The sequence below is a fragment of the Delphinus delphis genome, chromosome 16 (genome assembly GCF_949987515.2).
Source record: "Delphinus delphis chromosome 16, mDelDel1.2, whole genome shotgun sequence".
Classification (NCBI taxonomy): domain Eukaryota; kingdom Metazoa; phylum Chordata; class Mammalia; order Artiodactyla; family Delphinidae; genus Delphinus; species Delphinus delphis.
The window spans coordinates 36,591,096-36,609,921 of NC_082698.1; the positions used below are offsets into that span (position 1 = coordinate 36,591,096).

Here is an 18,826-nt window from a genome sequence, read left to right on the forward strand (position 1 = left end):
AGTGCACTACGGGCAAGCTTACAGGTTACCCTGGTGTGCAGGACAGTTTCCATTTGCACCTCCAAGTTCACTGTTCATCCCATTTCCACCCACTTCTCTGCCCTGGAAGGCTGACACTTATAGGCTACATCAACTTGGTTCCTGTTTGGTTCAGCCACTGATGGGACTTAGAAGGCAGGAAGAGTGTGAGGCTGGTGCATTTTTTTCCTTAGTTCTTTTACTGTCAGATCCTTATGGACTGGCTGCTTTCCTTTACCCAGTGACTCTGCAGAAGGTTCCAGTAACTGCTCTCTCCCTTTGCCTGTCAGGTCTAGAAGTGCTAGTGTTACTGGCCCCAGAGGACTCTACTGACCTTTGTTAGATTTTATGAACACTTGTTCACACCTTTATAAATAATATCTTTGTTGAAGTCTACCCAGTTTCCCAGTTCCTTCTGGGACCTTGAACAAATAATATGCCTCATAAACCAGAAGGAATTGATGTTCTTCAAGGCACTAGGCTTACCCTTAATAAACAGAGAGGGGCTTCTAATCTGGGGGTGTCAGACCTGGGAGGAGATGACAGAATTAGTACAAGGTGGGCAAATCCACACGTACATGACGGCATCCTGTCAGTGGACAGAAAAATATCTTACACAGTTACCACAATTTTTCAGCTGGTTGTAAATGTCTGAGTGATTCATCAAATAAAACAAAATGTATTTGAAAATGCCATGAAATTCATTTTAACTGTTGCCTTTACATATTTTATCGATCAACAGATAACTTATTCTAAAAACATGACTATTGCCTTGCTTGGCTAAGGAAATACTTTACGATGTATAGAGGGACCTCACATGCAAAAGGGTTGGAAACTACTTCCAAGGCCTTTGTTCATCAGACTTTTCTGTGGGTCCAAATCTAGAAGGAAGTGGGATGAACTGGTTCATTCCTAACTATTTCAATAAAGACAGAGACAAAGACAACCACCTACCTGTTAAAGGAACTTCTGTAAAAAGCGCTCCTAACTTTCATTTCTGGGGAGAAATTAAGGTCTTGGGTCTTTTTTTTTTTTTTTTTGCTGTACGCGGGCCTCTCACTGTTGTGGCCTCTCCCGTTGCGGAGCACAGGCTCCGGACGCGCAGGCTCAGTGGCCATGGCTCACGGGCCCAGCCGCTCCGCGGCATGCGGGATCCTTCCGGACCGGGGCACGAACCCGCGCCCACATTCTCAGCTTGGCAACACCTTGTCCTTTGTGTGACCTGCCGTGGCTCCAGCAGCGAGCAGAGTCTACAGAGTGCAAAAATAAACATCTCTAAGGGCCTGTGGAATTTGATGGCCTGTGCAGTATGGGGCAGACATGGGCCGAGGGCCAGGCCCTGTAGGTGAGCCTCTCAGCAGCCCACGTTTGTTTTTAGCCACTCGGTCAAAGCAAGAAGAGACAGCCAGCCTGGCAGTGAAGTTCTGTTTCCAGGTTTGGCCCTGTCTGGTGTCAGGACCTGGCCCTGCCCCCGTGTTCTCAGGGTATCTCACTGAGATATATTCACTTAGGCCTCTGTTACCCAGATAATGGGAAGGCTAGTTAATCTGATTTGACAGTGGCTAAAAAGAACAAAGAAAGAATGGATAATTTCTTGCCCCCATTCCTCAAGCTCCCTGGGCACCCTCCCCACGTGACTTGAGAAAACATCCATAACTCAAGATTTGGGGGTGTTCGTTTACTAAATATTTACTGAGTGCCATTTTTTTCCAGGAACCATCCTAGGCACTGAAGCATTAAGGGTCCCTGCTCACAGGGAGCTCACACTCTGAGTGCAGACCTGAGTTCTTCTGCTTGCACTCTCTTTTATATATATATATATATATATATATATATATATTTATTTATTTATTTATTTATTTATTTATTTATTAATTATCTTTCGCCGCCCCACGCGGCTTGTGGGCTCTTAGTTCCCGGAGTAGGGATTGAGCCCAGGCCCCCAGCAGTGGAAGCACAGAGTCCTAACCTTTGGACTGCCAGGGAATCCCTGCCTGCACTCTCTTTGAAACACAAGTTCTCCAGACCACCCCGTGACTTGAGGGGTTAACTTCCAGCCAACTGAAATATTTCACTCGGTTCCCCTTCCATGTCAACAACATGGCGGGAGCAGTGATGACAGAGTAAGGAAAATGTTGTAGAGACAGGCAGCACTGTTCTTCCATAAAAGGTTCTCTGTCAACTAACAAAACGATTCTGTGAAATGCATCTCTAGCTCCAAGTTTCTCCTCTGTAGCCAAGAAGCCTCTGATGTAACGTCATCTGATTTAATGATTCCATATGCTGTTGAGTGTAAAATTAGAATTAAAGAGTTCTGCAAGGTCACTGGGTGAGACACAAAAATTTCTTCCTTGAACCCCACAAATATTGAGCACCAGTTTTATACCAGACATTGTGCTAAGTGCTGGAATATTCAACTACATGTTGTATTTTTTATCAAAGAGGGCTAGCTACAGCTCAGGCCTATCGCTGCTTTTACTTGTATTTCCAGATAGGAGAGAAAAGAACTGTATTTTTGCAGAAAATGGTTACTGGGGGCAAGCTCCTTGTTTTGAATTGCACTGTCAACAAACTATTGGACTCAGGAGTAAGCATTTTTCTGTTGTTGCCTAGAATCAGCGACTCTGGATTAGGAACTGACAGGGTGAGAAAGAAACTTGCTTTCTACTCTCTGCCTCTTGTGAATCAAAAATTGTACCTTTTTCTCCTTTTCTGTAGACCAAATGACATATAAATCACCCTGCTGCTTATTCTACGTCTTATGTAAAGTTTTCCTACCCTCAAAGTCTCACAGACAATGTAGAAACGTCGGCAGCTTTATTAGCAAAGGTTAGTGTTTCAATTTAGTGCCAAAAGGTCCTGACAGACATCCAAAAATTTCTGGTTGAAGTCGGTAATTATTTACTCCCCCGTTACCAGAATCTGTCTGAGGACTAAGCAGAGAGAAGCAGAAAGGAAAAGCAAAAAAAAAAAAAAAAGCAAAGTATTTCTGCACTTAAGAACAATATATTAAAAAAAAAATTTTTTTTTAAATTTTGGCTGTGTTGGGTCTTTGTTGCTGCAGGTGGGCTTTCGCTAGTTGCAGAGAGCGGAGCGCAGGCTTCTCGTTGCGGTGGCTTCTCTTGTTGTGGAGCACCGGCTTTAGGCGCGCAGGCCCAGTAGTTGTGGTGCACGAACTTAGTTGCTCCGCAGCATGTGGGATCTTCCCGGACCAGGGATCGAACCCGTGCCTCTGCACTGGCAGGTGAATTCTTAACCACTGCGCCACCAGGGAAGTCCCAAGAACAATATATTTTTTTCACAACGTATGTGTAATATCATTGGGCAACAAAAATAAATAAGTCCATATGCATTAGAAGGCATCCCTAAGACCCAGAGACTTCAAGTGGAAAAAAAGTTGGGTCCCTGAGCCAGAGACAATCTAAGCCCAAGCAGAGAGAGAAGGGGTTTCTTTAACTTCTCCCCGACTTTCAGTTGTTTTGGGGGCTTGAGTTTGCCCCTGGATAGAAGTCTGTAAGGCTCAGCTGGGATACTTTTCTCCACTGTTATAAAGGCCGTGCAGAAGTGTTGGAATTCCCTCATGGCAGACCTGGAAGATGGCCCTTCACTGCACATCCCCTAGGCCAGGGTGTTCAGTGGGCCCTTGAGCCCCGGGTGGGTAGAAGCAGACATTTAATCATTGGTAAGAGGGTGTAATAAAATATCCAGGGGCTGGGAGGCAAGATATCTTTCTCTTTCCCAAGAGGTTTGTATTTCACCGTAGCATTTAGCAAATATATGCCAGGCACTGTTCTGGGTGCTGGAGACACAAGATCAAACATAATCATGGCTTCCACCAGGAGGGAGCTTGGAGGCCAGTGGAGAGCAACGGGATGCAGAGATTAAGACCACAAGCTTTGAACTCAGGCCGAGGCTAAATCTTGGATAGTTAGAGCATTCTTTATCTGTAAAACAGAAATTATAATACCTCCTCCACAGGGCTGGGATAAAGATAAAATGAGAAGAGGAGGCGGAAGAAGATGGTGCTCACCAGCTTTTTACCTGCGCCTACTCAGCTATCCCAGGACCAGCTTGAGGCTGAAGAAAAGGCAAGATCCCAGAGATCATGACAGACCTCACTGGTCTCCTCCCAAAGAGAACCTCCGCCATGCGGGTACCGGAAAGGCTGGATACCTCGGTTATTAGAGGACTTTGGAGATGGAGGTGGTTTTCCAGCGATCCATGTGGCCCAGTATCCCCTGAATATGGGACAAGAGAAAAAAAATGTCAAATGCACTGGCCACTCAGGTGCACGCTGAAGGAAAAATTAAGTATGATGCAACTGCTCGACAGGGACAGTCAAAAGACAAGGTCATTTATAGCAAGTACACTGACGTGGTTCCCAAAGAAGTCATGAATGCAGATGACCCAGACCTGCAAAGACCTGATGAAGAAGGCATTAAAGAGAAAAAAGACAAGGGTAACCTTAGAAAAATCCTTTATCACAGAAGGTTGCTGCAGCCATGCCAGTCCGAGCAGCAGCTGATAAACTGGCCGCTCCTCAGTATATCCAATACACACCGTCTCAACAAGGAGTGGCTTTCAACTCTGGGGCTAAACAGAGAGTTTTTCAAATGGTGGAAATGCAGAAAGATCCGATGGAGCCGCCAAGGTTCAAGATTAATAAGAAGATTCCCCGGGGACCACCTTCTCCTCCTGCACCTGTCATGCACTCTCCTAGCCGAAAGATGACCGTGAAGGAACAACAAGAGTGGAAGATTCCTCCCTGTATTTCAAACTGGAAAAATGCAAAGGGTTATACAGTTCCATTAGATAAACGTCTGGCGGCTGATGGAAGAGGACTGCAGACAGTTCACATCAATGAAAATTTTGCAAAACTGGCCGAAGCCCTCTATATTGCTGATTGGAAGGCTCGTGAAGCTGTGGAAATGCGAGCTCAAGTAGAGAGAAAGATGGCTCAAAAAAGAAAAGGAGAAACATGAAGAGAAACTTAGAGAAATGGCCCAGAAAGCCAGGGGGAGAGAAGAGCTGGGATCAAAACCCATGTGGAAAAAGAGAATGGGGAGGCATGTGAGAGGGATGAAATCCGGCGTGACAGGCGAAAAGAGAGACAGCACGACCGGAATCTTTCCAGCGCAGCTCCAGATAATAGGTTGAAACTGCAGATGAAAATCAAGATATCAGTGAAGTCATTGTTCTTGGTGTGCCCAATCCTCGGACTTCCAGTGAAGTTCAGTATGACCAAAGGCTCTTCAACCAATCCAAGGGTACGGAGAGTGGTTTTGCAGATGGGGAAGATGAAATTTACAATGTTTATGATCAAGCCTGGAGAGGTGGTAAAGATATAGCCCAGAATATTTACAGGCCCAGTCAAAATCTGGACAAGGACATGGTTAGTGATGACCTAGAAGCCAGAATAAAGACTCACAGATTTGTTCCCAATAAGGAGTTTTCTGGTTCAGACCGTAGACAGAGGCCGAGAAGGACCAGTCCAGTTTGAGGAGGATCCTTTTGGTTTGGACACATTTTTGGAAGAAGCCAAACAGCACGGTGGCCCTAAAAGACCCTCAGATAGCAGCCGCCCCAAGGAACATGAGCATGGAGGCGAGAAGAGGAGAAAGGAGTAGATACTTTCTTCAGAGTGAATGAACTATCATTCATAACCCTAATGATGCAAGTCATATGGGGGAACACTTTGTAAATGACCAGGATAAAAACCAAATCTGGGTGTCAGAGCCCAGCGCTACTTTTTATGACAGGAGAAAGGGGGGATGGAAAAATTCTACTTTGAATTATTTCGTTTTTTTAAAGAGTGGGTTGTGTTTGTGCTTCTCCCACCTTTGGGCATTTATAGGACATACTGCCCCACACATGAAATTAAGGCCACTTCCTTTTGAGTGACATTAACACTTTGGGGTTAATATTGTGTCTAAGAGTGACTGCTTACGAATAAAGTTACCCTAACCACAGTGAGTAGAAAGAAGGATGTCCACATATTGGAACCGTCCTGCCAAATGATGTTTGCCCCTATCGTGCTCTGTTTTAATTTGGAGTGGGGAAAGTAAGCTCTTGCTTGGTGCAACTGTTTGTTTCCAATAAAAACATTTAGACAAAAAAAAAAAAAGATAAAATGAGATAACATATGTATAATAGTGAATTCAGAGCCTCGTGGATTAAGTGCCCCCAAATAGTAACTGTCGTTACTGTTATTGCTGTGTGGCTTCACTGGCCCAGGACTCAGAGACTTGAGCTCTAAGTACTGGCTGGTTCCTCTGTGACAAGACTGCTTTGCTCCTGAGTGAGCGTCCTTTAGAGGGAAGCCGGTTGTGCTGAATATTCTTCATTTTCTAGCTGGAATGGTTGATTTTCTTGCCTGATGTCTGAAGATTAGACCTTTCTGATGAAGATGAAGTTCTTTTCCCGTTTCTTTCAATTGAATTACCATGTTAAAACTAGTGACTGTTATTAATGCTTTTAATTTATTTTTTATGACTCGCTGGGGTTCTTTCTGGTGAAGGCAGAGCTTATTTCATTCATTTATTAGACACTGATAGAGCTCTTACTCTGCATCAGACATTGTGTGTGTGTGTGTGTGTTGGGGTTTGGAGATGGTGGAGAGAATTGGGGGAAGAGACAAGGATGACTTAAGGTTGTTTCTGTTCTGTGGAGTTAAACAGGCCAGTGGTAGAGAGAGATGTTAAATAGATAACAAAAGTGCATCTGATAAGGGCCAGGAGGGGTAGGTACAGAGAGCTCCAAGAGTCTGTAACAGGAAGATAACTACTTTGAGGATGGAGATGGGGTGGAAGCAGTTGAAGCAGAAATGATAAGTCAGGTGGGAAAGTGGCGAAGGAAGGAATTTGAAGGTAAAGAAAACAGCATGTAAGAAGATACTAAAGCTCGATTTTTTCCGTGGGTTGCAAGGAACATATAGTATCATGGGATAGGTGGGAGTGGGACGATGGGCTGGGAATGAGGCTGATATTTGGCTACAGATAACAGACATATATATGGGCTGAATATGGGCCCAGACGGTCCTCGGCCAACAGGTCGTAGCTGAGGACACTGAGTTTCCATTATCAGAAATAGTATCTCTCAGTTTCCCTCTTGTTTCTACGGAGACAGGAGTGAGTATCTCAATAAAGAGCTTCAAATGGGACACCCTAAGGGGTACAAACGGTGTATCGTTAAAGAGTACTTTCCCACTGTAGAGGCAATAGTAGAGTCCATTTGGAAATCTTCTCTAGTAAGTTGTGGTAGGGTCGAGATTTGCTCATATGATGACACAGATGTGAAAAAAATAACAGCTTCTTTGTTGCTATAATAAATCTAAACCTCTTCAAAGCCTCTATGAAGGCAGGAGTGGGGAGTTCATTTTGCTTTTTATGTCCTGTCTAAAAAACCTTCGCCTGTCCCCCAATAATGAAGATTTTCTCCTATGTTTTCTTCCAGAAGTTTTTTTTTTTTTAATAGTTTTTGCGTTTATGTTTAGATATGCTATTTCGAGTTAGGTTTTGTGTATGGTGTGAGGTGACACTAGAGAGTCGTTTTCCTCCCATACGAATAAATACGTGGGTCTATTTCTAAACTCCCTATTCTGTTCCACTAATCTAATATACTGATATCACTCTTGATTACTTTGGTTTTAGAACAAGTCTTTGAAATCGGTTAGTATAAGCCTTCAACTTTTGTTCTATCTTTTGAAAATGATTTTGGATTTTCTAGGTTCTTTGCATTTCCATATGAGTTTTAGAATCAGCTTGTCAGATTCTATTTTAAAAAAAAAGGCTGTTGGACTTTGTTTGGCATTTCACTGAAACAATCAACTTGGGTAGATATGACATCTTCTCAGTGTTCCATGGAATGAACATGCTTGCTCGCTCGCTCTCCCTCTCTCTCAAGCCTTTATAAATTTCTCTCAGCACTGTTTTGTAGTTTTGAATGTCCAAATAATGCACATATTATGTTAAAAGTATTCCTAGGCATCTCATGGCTTTTGATGAAATGCCTAATGTAAAGTGGTATTTTTAAATTCCACTTTCTATTTGTTCACTATGAAATTGTGTACAAGCCCCTGTGTCCTTGTCTTTTGAAGTAAAAGTCTGACTCAAAAGTTAATGATTGGGAAATGTGAAGATGTAGAAACAAAGAATAGCTGTTGGGCTGGGGAACTGTAGCTTTCCCTGAAAGCTACAGATAAGGCCTGACACACATTGCTAAGGTGTTTTTATAGGAAGCAGACCCCCACCAGATGAAAACTGCTGACCGCAAGAACATAGACCCTAGACTGGTTGAAACCAGAAGGTTGATGATGCTTGAAATTTCATCTTGACGCCAACCAATCCAAGAATTATCCACGTGCTGATCACGCCCTGCTCCTTGAACACTATAAGACTCCTCGCTACCTCCTCTAGGGCGGGCCACCCAGTTTTGAGGGCATTAGCGCACTGTGGCCCCCTTTGCCTGGCAAAGCAATAAAAAGCTATTCTTTTCTGCTTCACCCAAAACTCTGTCTCCGCATTTCTGTTCGGCACCGGTGAACAGAGGCTGAGTTTCAGCAACAACTACTAATGTATAGAAATACAATTGACTAAAAAGGAAAAATAATAAATTTCAGTTCACCAAAATTAATAGTTTCTGCTCTTCAAGATGCACCATTGGGAAATGAATGGGCAAACCACAGAATAGGAGAAAATATTTGCAATACATATATCTACAAAAGACTTGTATCGAGGATATACAAAGAATTCTTGTATCTCAATAATAAGATAAACAACCCAATTAAAAATGGGCATGATATTTGAACAGAGCCTTCACAGAAGAAGATATATGAATAGCTAATAAAACATGAAAAAACGGTTAACATCATTAGTAGTAAGGAAAGTACAAATTAAAATTACAATGAGACTCCATTACACACTGGAGCTCTAATGTGTTACGGTAATATCATACAGCCATGTTGATCTTCTAAAGTTAAATATACACTTACAATATGACACAGTAATTTCATTCCTAGGTATTTACTCAAGAAAGTGAAAACCTATGTCCATAAAAGACTTGTATAGAGATATTCACATAAGCTTTATTCATAATGGTCAAAAATCGGAAACAATCCTAATGTCCATCAACAGATAAATAAATTGTAATATATCCATAAAACAGATTACTATTTAGCAGTAAAAAGGAATCGAGTACAGGTATGCACAGCAACCTGGATGAATCTCAAAACATCATCATAGGGGCTTCCTTGGTGGTGCAGTGGTTAAGAATCTGCCTGCCAATGCAGGGACACAGGTTCGAGCTCCGGTCCGGGAAGATCCCACGTGCCGCGGAACAACTAAGCCCGTGCGCTACAACTACTGAGCCTGCGTGCCACAACTACTCAGCCTGCGCACCTAGAGCCCGTGCCACAACTACTGAGCCCGTGTGCCACAACTACTGAGCCCGTGTGCCACAACTACTGAAGCCACCGCGGTGAGAAGCCCGAGCACCGCAACGAAGAGTAGCCCCCGCTCACTGCAAGTAGAGAAAACCCGTGTGTAGCAGCCAAGACCCAATGCAGCCAAAAATAAATAAATAAATTTATTTTAAAAAATTGTCAGAAGTGAAAGAAGCCAGAAGCAAAATAGTCCATATTGTGTGATTCTATATTTACGACATTCTCAACTGGCAAAACTCATCTACATCAACAGAAAGCAAACCAGTGGTAACGCAATGCTGAGGTTGGTGGAGATCGACTGCAAAGGAGCGTGAGGGAATGTTTGGGGTGATGAAAATGTTCTGTATCTTGATTGTGGTGGTTTTACATGAGTGTGTACATTTGTCAAAAGTCATCAAAATGTAGACTTAAAATGGGTGTGTTTTATTGTATGTAACTTATACCTCAATGTAAAAAGTTTGTAGCAGGTTTTGCAAGGTTAAAGTAATGTCTTTCATTTAGCTCAGTCTTTCTTGAATCAATAAGCAGCCAAATTGAAGGTTGATTTCTGTGTAAAGGTCATTTCTCCCCTGTATTGTGTTCATCCCTGCCTCTCCTGTATGAGTGGTTGGTTTAGGGGAGAATTCATGTGACCTCATGGTAACAGTGGCGGAGGTGGTTGGCATGCAGATCCATGAATTCTCATTGGCCTAAGCAGAACTGTCCCTAGTGTTGGTCACTGGGCGTCCTGCTGATGAAACTCATCTTGGTGGTCTCTAGGTAGTGGCTTCTCTCCTCATTGTGCACTGTGATGACATATCTGCTGCTGGTGGAACTTGTAGTTTGTACTCTCTGACTGTCCAGCACATGGGGAAATTCCTCACCTTTTTTGTTGTAGTTCTTGAGGATCAGCCACGATTTCCATTAGGCTCAGGTTATTGGCCACGGAGTCACTTTCCCCTTGGCCCCAGCCCTGCCTCTCATCTCTTAGCTGCCTTCTACTGAGAACATGAGAGAGCCTCAGATCACTCCTGCGCCAGATTGGTGGTGAGGGACAGTCGGTGGACACTGTCTTGGCTTTCTCTCTGCCCAGACACATCATAGGCCAAAGGCACCCAGTGAAGCAGTGTCTTCCCATTGTTATCCATGGGACACACAGCACAGGCCTTCTTACTGCAGCTTCCCCCTCAACTGCTCAGGTTCCTATGTCTTCTCTCTATCACATACCTACCCCTGGTCAAGGCTGTAGGGAGTGGGAGACGTGGTCCCTGAGATATCTGGGCAGCTCATCAACATTCCTTTAAAAAAAATGTCCCCTTCCTCTCTTGGTGTAGGCTTCTGCTCTCCCTTTCTGTGTGGTGAGAACTTCCTCTACAACACAATACTGTGACTTCTTACTTATAAATGGATTTATTCTGGATGGGACCCTTTTCCTTGTTCCACAGAGAAATAAACAATAAGCATAGTCTACCAGGTATCTTAGATATTGGGGAAGAGATACTTAGCAATCAGCCAGCTGGTTAAAAGTTTAGACATCAGTAATTTGATGCCCTGTTTTTACAGATTAGGAAATAGTGGCAGAGAGGAAGTGATTCACGCAGGATCAGACGACTAAGTAGTGTCACTTGGACCCAGTAGTCTTGAATCCCACTCTTGGTATCTTTCTGCCGCACACCTCTACTTCTCTTTTGTCTGCAAACCAATGTAAAAAGTAAGGATACTGCTAAAGGTTAAGGCACTGGAAATAAGCAGAAAGGATCAAGGAAGGAAAGAACAATGGAAAGACAGTGTTGGGAGCCCACCCAAATAAGTGCCTTTTCTCCAACTGCATACTAACTGTAAGAAGTGTGTAGATTTTCTGATAGAAGGGATCACTTCAGAAAACTATACTGAGGGCAATGTGAAAGATTTGCCCTACAAATGGAGTGCCTTACTGGAAGGTGATCGACTGTTAGCAAGAATTTTTTGCACATGATCAGATTTTTGAAAGCAAAGAGGACAAAGTGAAATTGAAAATATATCCCAAACTGTACTGTTTAAGGAGCAACCTTAGAGGAACATCCTAATATAGAGCCTCTTTTGTTTCAAAATTTTTTTTTCTGAAGCCAAAATGAGATGCAGAATGCAATTATATTTTAGTGGTTGGATGTCAAAATAAAATAAATGGAAGGCTGCTTACTAAAATGAAGAATTGCACGATGGAAACGTACTTTCTTTGCTTATAGTTGTAGGTATTCTCTTAACTCAGTGAAGACTTTTCCATTATATTTGTGTCATATCAGGTGGGTTAATTATTTACAAGAGGCTCAGGCTGATATTCTAAGGGGACCACAGGCTGCTCCAAAGTCTCCGGGAAACTAGGTTAGCCTTGTTTAACCTGTGCATCTCCTCTGAATACATATAAATCTATTACATGACCTGTTTTGAAAGAAACTCACATGTTTTGTGAGCAGCCATACACCCTTGAGTTAACCTGGTGGTTAAACCTCCCCTGCTACCCCACCCCACCCCCTGCTTCCTTTGGTCGTGGTCACTCACATGAATGAGTGCGTAAGCTTTACCATGGCTTGTTGACAGAAATGCCCAACAACAATTTTGAAATCTGGAGGGCAGATGGGCAACTATACTGTCCAAAATCCACCAGAGCTACTTATCCCTATTTTGCCTCAGATACAGTGTTGCCAGGCGAGTCCCTTTACTTCTGAGAGCTTCAGCTTCATCATCGTGGAAAGGGGGGAAATCGTGCCCATCTCTGAGGCTTGTGAGGCTCAAGGGCGACTATTCATGAGGAATTATTAGTAACAGTCTCGCATACTGATGCTTTCAGAGAAGTCCTTTCTCCCCACCCTGGAACCGTGTGAGGATGTTCCTTGTTCTGTGGTTTACCCAGCTTGACTCTAACTTACAACATACCTTTGCTCACTATGCTATTACTTAACAATTTTTATTTGGATTTATGCAATTATGTTTTTTTGAGAGACCCTCACCAATCAGTTCTGAACTTATAAGTTGTGGGAATGCCAAAGGAGGTTGTCTAACTGAAACAAATAAAAATGGAATCATCTGGGGATAGCAGAGGCAAGGTAAAAATTAATGATGTTAAATATCTTTTAAAGAAACAGAACATTTTATTTTGCCAAAGGCTTGTTACCTTCCCTGTGTCTTCTATGGGATAATCACCTAATTTTCTTTTCTTTTTTTTTTTTTTTGCCGTACGCGGGCCTCTCACTGTTGTGGCCTCTCCCGCTGCGGAGCACAGGCTCCGGACGCGTAGGTTCAGCGGCCATGGCTCACGGGCCCAGCCCCTCCGCGGCATGTGGGATCCTCCCGGACCGGGGCACGAACCCGTGTCCCCTGCATCGGCAGGCGGACTCTCAACCACTGCGCCACCAGGGAAGCCCCACCTAATTTTCAATGTGCAGCGTCAGTAAATAATATGGTTATTTTTAGTCCTGGAGAAACCATACAAAAGAGATTTTTGTGCTCATTATTTACACTGCAGGAGTAACCTGAAATATTTATTTCAGAAAATTATATATAAAATGGTATTGAATGCGATTTTATTTTATTTTATTTTAATTAATGGACTTTATTTTTTAAAGAAATTTTAGGTTTACAGAAAAATTGAGCAGAAAGTACAAAGAGTTCCTGTGTACCCTTTCTCCTTCCCCCACCAATTTCCTCTGTCATTAACATCTTAGCTTAGTGTGGTACATTTGTTACAATTGATGAACAAATATTGATACATTATTAACTAAAGTCCATAGTTTGCATTTGGGTTCACTTTTTGTGTTCTACAGTTCTGAGCTTTGACAAATGTATAATGTCATGTATCCACCATTGTAGTATTCTTCAGAATAGAATGCAATTTTGAAAATGAATTTTTTTTTTTTTTTTTCGGTACGCGGGCCTCTCACTGCTGTGGCCCCTCCCGTTGCGGAGCACAGGCTCCGGACGCGCAGGCTCAGCGGCCATGGCTCACGGGCCCAGCCGCTCCGCGGCACATGGGATCCGCCCGGACGGGGGCACGAACCCGCGTCCCCTGCATCGGCAAGCGGACTCTCAACCACTGTGCCACCAGGGAAGCCCGAAAATGAATCTTAATTATACCATCCCACCTAAATTTCTTTTTGCATATTCTCCCCATTCTTTATGAGTTACAAGTATACATCTTTTACAGAAGTTTTACATAGCTTCCCTCACATTGTACACACAATTTTAGAGTCCCCTTTTTGCTTTAGCATTGCATCATAAATGTTTTCCCATATTACAGTATTTTCTTCTTCTTTATAATTTTAAAGGATTGTCTATTATCCCATTTGTTTGACGTATCATAATTCTCTAGACATTTCCCAGTTGTTGAGCATTTACGTTGTTTCAGTTTTACGTTATTCATAGCACAGCTATTGTTTATTTTGCCAGTAGTGTTCAGCTTCTCTTAAATTGTTTTCTTAGGATAACTTCCCAGAACTGAGATTACTCTTCAAAGAATATGAATAACTTTCTAATCCTTGATCCGTTGCCCTGTGTTGCTTTCCAAAGGGCTGTTGCATAGCACTGGCCTGTCTCAGAATTTTTCAACAGCACTGGGCAGCACAGACCGAGGATGGTCTCACACTGTCCACGTATGGGTAGATGGCTTTATAATCTTACATTGAAGACAATTTAACCTTGGGGACTATTTTAACAGAAAAAACTCTGAAGAGGCTAGGACTATAGTCAGCTTTCTAAGCTTTGGCTTTTTCACTTGTACAACCGATCCTATCATTTCGTGACACATGTTTGTGTCCAATCGGTGAGTTATGACATTGTGTGTGTTTGTCCGCGGGCGCTGGTAGAATCACCAGTGCTAGTCCTGTTGAAATCGCCAGAGTGCTAGGCGTCAAGCATGCCATAAACATGACTCACGTATGGCTGTTCAACAAACTTTGATTTATGGCAACACAGTATAGGCAGAAGTGGAAGATCTTATTGCCTAAAGGAGTCAGGCAGGTGTTGTACATGAGTGAAACAGCACAGGGATTGGACAGTACAGGAGGTCAGGGGCAGGCTGAAGGGGCTGTACAGGCGTTATCCAAAGGAAGGATGTCATACTTGACTCCAGCTGATGGCTGCCAAGAAGGAATGCCAGACCAGTATCTTTAGCACTCTCAGTTTTTCAAGACGACTTGGAAATCTGTAGTTTTAGATATCTTAGCTGGTACAGGCTGCTGTAACAAAAATCTCACAGCCTGGGTGGCTTAAACAGACCTTTAGTTCTCTTAGTTCTAGAGGCTGGGAAGTCCAAGATCAAGGAGCTGGCACATTCAGTGTCTGGTGGGAACCCACTGCCTGGTTCATAGATGCCATGCTTTTACTGTGACATCGTACAGCAGAAGGGGCAAAGTAGCTCTCTGGGGTCTTTTATTTTTTTAATTTTTTCAACTTTGCATCCCTTGTTGTATTTCTAATATTTATCTATTTATCCATTCATTCATTCATGCTGCGCTGGGTCTTAGTTGCGGCACACAGGAGCCATTTTCTTGAGAAAGTCATGGTTTTAAAGTAAATTTTTCTTTATTAGACAGTTTGGTTTGTCCATGATTTACCAGGTGGTGCGTGGTCTGTGGTCACCAAACAATGCATGCTTAGTCATATTTGAAATGATGTTTTATTTATTTATTTATAAAGAGCAGATCTTTTTTTTTCTTTAATATTCATTTTATTTATGTATTTATTTGGCTGTGCTGGGTCTTAGTTGCAGCATGCAAACTCTTAGTTGCAGCATGCGGGATCTAGTTCCCTGGCCAGGGATCAAACCTGGGCCCCCTGCATTGGGAGCACAGAGTCTTAGCCACTGGACCACCAGGGAAGTCCCTGATGTTTCGTTTAATCAATATTATTTAAAATTTCTTCTGGTGATCATTATAAAATTGTACCCCAAATTGGGTGATTGGCTCAATCCAGTGGAAAAATCACCTGTTAAAACTCTGATTTAGTCTCTTAAAAAATTCATCCCTAACTGTAATTAAGAAGCTTGATTGACATGCCAAAGTATACCGTAAGAAACACTTGATCTCACAGTTCTTGTGGGACCACATTCAGGCCGCGCTTAGTTGGGCCTGGCTGGCTTGGCTCAGGGTCTCACAAAGCTGCAATCAAAGTGTCAGCCAGAGTGTGTTCTCAACTGGAGGCTCAACTAGGGAAGAAGTCTGCTTCCAAGCTCACTTGGCATGTTGGCAGAATTCATTTCCTTCTGTTGTAGGACTGAGAGCTTTAGCTTTTTGCTGTCACTTTAGCTTTTGAGGCTGTCCTCAGCTCCTACTGGCTACCCATAGTTCCCTGCCACGTGGCCTTCTCCATGGCAGTGTGCAACACGGCAGCCTGCTTCTTCAAGGCCAGCGGGAGAGTGAGTCGACTAGCAAGGCTGAGTCTTATTCAGTATGACCTAATCATGGGAATCATGTGTCATCACTTGTGCCATATTCTGGTTAGAAGCAAGTCACAGGTCCCACCCACACTCCATGGAAGGGATTACACAAGGACAAGAACAACAGGATGTGAGACCGTAGGGGTAGCTTAGAAACTGTCTACCACAAGGAGCCCTGTGTGTCTTGCTTATCACTGAATCCTCGGTGTCCAGAATAATGCCTAACACACATTAGATCCTCCATAAGTGTTGGTAGTTGAATGAACTAATGTTGCAGATGTTACTTCTCTGAATCATGTGTTGCTTTTTTTTTCCCCCCAAGTCTATGGTTTACCTTTTGGTCTTATTTATTACATGTTTTGGTGTATAGACATGTTAAATTTTAATTTAGACAAATCAACAAAATTTTCCCTTGGTTTGCTAACATTACTTTACATCTCAGGGAGTCCTTTTCCCATCCAGAGGTTAGATAATTATTTGCATATGTTTTCTCCTAGATTCTAAATGACTTCTTTTTTACATTTAACTCTGATCTATCTAGAAGGTTAAGAAATAAATGGAGGGACTTCCCTGGTGGCGCAGTGGTTGACAGTCCACCTGCCAATGCAGGGGACATGGGTTCGAGTCCTGGTCCAGGAAGATCCCACATGCCATGGATCAGCTAAGACCGCGAGCCACAACTACTGAGCCCATGCACCACAACTACTGAAGCCCACGTGCCCTGGAGCGCATGCTCCACTGCAATGAGAAGCGCACGCACCGCAACGAAGAGTAGCCCCCGCTCACCACAACTAGAGAAAGCCCGCACACAGCAAAGAAGACCCAGTGCAGCCAAAAATAAATAAGTTTATTTTTTTAAAAAAGGAATTAAATGGAGAGTTGTAATGGGAGGTAGCAAATAATCCTTTTTTTCCCCATCCCTCTTTGCTTCCTTATTTAGTTGTATTGAATTATTATGTGCTAGCTTCTGGGCTTTCTATTCTGTTTCACTTATTTTTCATTCTCTTCTTGCTTCAATTTTTTCCATCTAAGAATTAGAGCATTCTTGGTCATAAAGGCCAACGCAGTTACTGTCAGAATCATTCAGTATAATAATTAAGACATAGCCTAAGCTGTTGTAACAGAAAGACTCCAGAATGGAGAGCCTCAAATAAAGCTGAGGCTTATTTAACTTCGGTGTAACAGTGAGGGGTGTGTGAAGTCGGGAGCTGGAGAGGCACCTCTTCCCCCAGAGTCGTTTGAGGACCCAGACTCCTTCTGTCTTGTAGCTCTGCCAGCCCCTTGGGCGATGTCTGGGCCTGTGTGGTTGGAACTGTCTCATCCCCACATCCACATTCCAGTCTATGGGAAAGGAGGTGGCGGAAGTCTTAAGAAAGTGCCTTTGCCTTTGAGCTGAGGAACCCGCAGTGGCATGTAATATTTTGCTCATATTCCTTTAGTCTAGACTAAACCACGTTGCCACATCTACCTTCAAGGTATGGTATCCAAACTGTCGTCATGGATTTGGCTAAAAGTTGAGAAGATCTGTTATTAAAAAAGGAAGAAGGGGGAGAGGTTCCAAGGACAACTAATGGTCTTTGCACTAGGCTAGTAATCACAGTTAACAAATAATCATATTTAACAGGAAAGTAATAATCATTTTTACCAAGTGAAAAACTGTCTTTGGATATGGCAATAAAATGCAACTATGTCCTGATTTTTGGTTTTAGATGGCCAGTAACCCATGTTCCAGGTAGCATTCTATACCAGTCTTGAATGCCAACAGGAAATCACTGGACAGCAGACCCTTCAAGATCATAACTGGGCTGTTGGAGTAACTTGGAAAAGAAGAAAAAAGAACTGAAACCATGGCAAAAGTAAATAGAGCTCGGTCTACCTCCCCACCGGATGGAGGATGGGGTTGGATGATTGTGGCTGGCTGTTTCCTTGTTACCATCTGCACCCGGGCAGTAACCAGGTAGGTGGGACTTTCTTCTCGATTTATTATCAGATGACCTGGCTTGTCTTTTTTTCTAAGTCAGCTTCGTTCTAGTTCTGAACCTGTCATTGTGAAAATATATGTGTAAATATATGTTTTGTGCATGTGTGTGTGTTTCCTTTGACTGATCGGATATCTTTTTCTTTGCAAGGAATGTGATTTCCTGACACTTAAAAGTCCTGGGTAGTGGTCTCCTATAATCTCTGCCACATAAACCTGGAGGGTTAGGACATTTTTCAGCTAAATATTATGGCTCTGCCAGACATTTATTTTCATAAGCAGCTCATCCCACGAAGGACAAATATATAAGCTCAAAATAGTCCTTGAAAACATCTCGGCTCACCAGAATACTGAGCCGTTGGAAGCTTAAAGCGTAGAGTTTAACTTCTTTTGCTTCATTTTGCACTTGGCTGTGGTAGTGGAGGCTGATTTCTAGGTTGAAGGACAGAAAGAGCATAAATACAGGGATTCTCTCATCTCATTTGGTCATGTTTCCTCTTTTCCTTTTACCCAAGGGCATAGCCTTGACTATACTTAAGTGAAACGTGTGTACACTGAGATGATTCATCTCATTTACATTTGGAATAAAGCCACACTTGAAATCTGCATGTGCTCGCTCTCTCCTCTAGAGGTGCCTTCATTCAAATTGAACTCTGTTGCTCTTCTCTGGCAACACTCCCTTGGCAGCCAAAGAAACTGATTTGCACTACATATCTTCACTTGATAGCATCATCAATAAAAGCATCGGGCTTCCCTGGTGGCACAGTGGTTGAGAGTCCGCCAGCCGATGCAGGGGACACGGGTTTGTGCCCCGGTCCGGGAAGATCCCACATGCCGTGGAGCGGCTGGGCCCGTGAGCCATGGCCGCTGAGCCTGCGCGTCTGGAGCCTGTGCTCCACGACGGGAGAGGCCACAACAGTTGAGAGGCCCGAGTACCACAAAAATAAGAAATAAAAATAAATAAAAGCATCGATGTACCCCCCCATAACAAATAGATAATGCA

General features: G+C 43.1%; 1 pseudogene; it reads left to right on the top strand.

The window, feature by feature from the left end:
• LOC132439814 (SNW domain-containing protein 1 pseudogene) overlaps positions 1 to 17,548 on the top strand; it is a 65,478-nt pseudogene extending 47,930 nt beyond the window's left edge.
• Positions 17,549 to 18,826: the final 1,278 nt, after the last annotated feature.